The following is a 2,500-nucleotide window of genomic DNA, read 5'->3' as shown; positions in this document are numbered from 1 at the left end:
CTTCTTCCTAGCTCTCCTGTCTGACCACCTCCAACCAGCCATCACCATGATTGACCGCTAGCCTCGAAAGCTTTTTTTATTCTCTCTCTGTTTATTTCCTCGTGATCCATTCTATTGAAGAGCGTAGGCTTGAAACCGAAAAAACTTTCTCATCTTCCCGAGCGTTAAACTAATACAACTGTTTGTTGTATTAGTTATACACCTGTCTTTGTCATTGTTTTTGTAAAGTCCAACTGTACATATATATTCTTTTATTCTTTTATTTGTTTGTCATTTGACTGCGGCCATGCTGGAGCACCTCCTTTAGTCGAGCCGATATACCCCAGGGCTTGATTATTTGTAAGCCTAGTATCTATTCTATTGGACACTTTGCCCGGACCACTAAGTTACGGGGACGTAAACACACCAACATGGTTGTCAAGCGATGTCACACATGTATATAATTATACGACGGGCTTCTAATAGTTTAGGCCTACCAAATCCACTCACAAGGCTTTGGTTGGTCTAAGGCTGTAATAGAAGACACTTGTCCAAGCTCCCACGCAGTAGAACTGAACCTGGAACCATGTGGTTGGTAAGTAAGGTACTTACCACAGCCACTCCTGCGCCTATATATATATATATATATATAAATACACTAGCAGTATAGCCCGGCGCTGCCCGGGATTAAGCTAGGATTATTAAGTGATCAAGTGCTTTATTTCAAACCAAAATAAGTAACATGGACATCAGATTTGACCCAAATCCGTTGAAATTGGTTTGACTGAAAATGGTTTGCTGGCAATTTGATTGGGAAATCCTATACGGAATCAGTTTATTGGTTATTCCCACTCATTGACTGTTTTTTTAAATGTTGTATTAGAGATCTGCATAGAAGAAGGTTGATCTGAAGGTTTGCATTGAGGATCTGGATTGGAGTAACTTAGGAAAACTTACCAACAACCTTAACCAAAAAATAAGGGGCCTGTCCCTTCTAGGTTAACTCCAACCCTAACCCTAAACCCTAACCCTAACCCTGACCCTACCACCAACCCTAGTCCTAATCCTAACACTAACACTAACCCTAACACTAACCTTAACCCTAATCCTAACCGTAAAAGCCTTGCCCTAATCCTAAAACCCTAACCGTAACACCCTAGTGGAGATCGTGCGGGTTTTAATCTGAAAAATTACCAAACCCTTTTTGTGGTCCGAAAAACAGTTTGAGGTGGGGTGACTGACAAATTGTTACATACCTTTTTGTTTCATAGTTGTGAAATATAAACAAAACTCTTTTGCTCCCAAAGTAGTATATGTGCGTGTGTGTGAGAGTGAGAGGGGGAAGAATGATGAACGATTTAAAATAAATAAATGATTTAAAATAAGTATATTTTAATTGTGTGAGAAAGTATATATAATTTCATTATAGAATATAGTGCCTTTCAAAAACATCTTATAGTTTAAACTATATCGCATGTTTAAGAAAAAAAATGCATTTTACATTTTACACTTACTCTGTCTTCCTTACCTACATTTTCTTTCGTAATACGCTTTGTCTCCCTCTTCCACTTTTTCGTTCTTTATTTCTGTTGTTAGACGCTGGCAAACAAACTCTGTCTTGGTTAGAGAATTTTTTTGCCTTAGGCACTTTGTCTCCCTTTCCAAATTTTTGTTGGCTTTTTCTTTGTTAGACGCTAGCAAACATTGTAACTCCCCTTGTCACAAACACACTATTTCTTTTTTCTTTCTCTCTCTTCTTCACGCGCGTACGCACAGATTTGACTTCGCCATGTCAACAAACTTCAAAATTGGTAAAAGTTTATCGATTTTTACAGCTATACGTGGGTGCCTCTGAGAGAAAAAGTTGACGAAAATGCAGATAGGGTCATGACGAATGTTCTCCTAAAATTCGAGTGACATGCGTACTAATTTGTGGACGTGCATAAATTATATTCACGTACACACACAAATACACACACACACATCTCGGCTTTTATATATATACGGATATATACTTTTCTATCTATCTGTCTATCTAAATATTTATGTATATAAATATAATTTTGAACCCAACCCTGTGTTCTCATTCCTTTGTTATTTTTTGCTGATATTAGCATTTTTATTATCGTCATCAATACTATTGTTGTTGTCTTTATCATCATCATCCTCATCATCATCATTATTATTATCATTTATTTACTATTATTATTTATTTATTGGAAATATAATATTTCTAAATCTCTCAGAGAGATTTAAGCAGTAGTGGAGCGATAAAGTTGTAGTATATTGTCAACTTAATGTGACAATCCCAATAAGGGAACACACTACTGCCGTTTAGCCCTAGGAAGCTGGACCGCTTCCTGTCGGCCTTGACACAATTACTGTGTCCTTAAGTTCGCGAGGGGGAGACAAGCTCCTCCACCCAGCCTAGCCAGCATTCAGGGACATGTTTCTGAGTCTTTGCTCATCATCAGCCTGAAGTAGCTAGCCAGCTGGATAGAGAAGCTTGTTTCGCCTTCGC

The 2,500-nt window shown here is 38.0% G+C and overlaps 1 protein-coding gene and 1 long non-coding RNA gene across 5 annotated transcripts in view; one reads left to right on the top strand and one right to left on the bottom strand.

The window, feature by feature from the left end:
* The window catches only part of LOC128251303 (uncharacterized), a 24,852-nt gene extending 22,805 nt beyond the window's left edge, over positions 1-2,047 (top strand). Inside the window, exon 3 of the long non-coding RNA XR_008267078.1 lies at positions 1,756-2,047. This is a non-coding gene — a long non-coding RNA (uncharacterized LOC128251303). The remainder of the gene's footprint in view (positions 1-1,755) is intronic.
* LOC106873011 (uncharacterized) overlaps positions 1-2,500 on the bottom strand; it is a 67,477-nt gene that overhangs the window by 47,525 nt on the left and 17,452 nt on the right. The window lies entirely within an intron of this gene.

The sequence above is a fragment of the Octopus bimaculoides genome, chromosome 30 (assembly GCF_001194135.2).
Source record: "Octopus bimaculoides isolate UCB-OBI-ISO-001 chromosome 30, ASM119413v2, whole genome shotgun sequence".
NCBI classification, from domain to species: domain Eukaryota; kingdom Metazoa; phylum Mollusca; class Cephalopoda; order Octopoda; family Octopodidae; genus Octopus; species Octopus bimaculoides.
The sequence above is the reverse complement of the archived record's forward strand: the minus strand, read 5'-3'. Positions and strand labels throughout refer to the sequence as shown.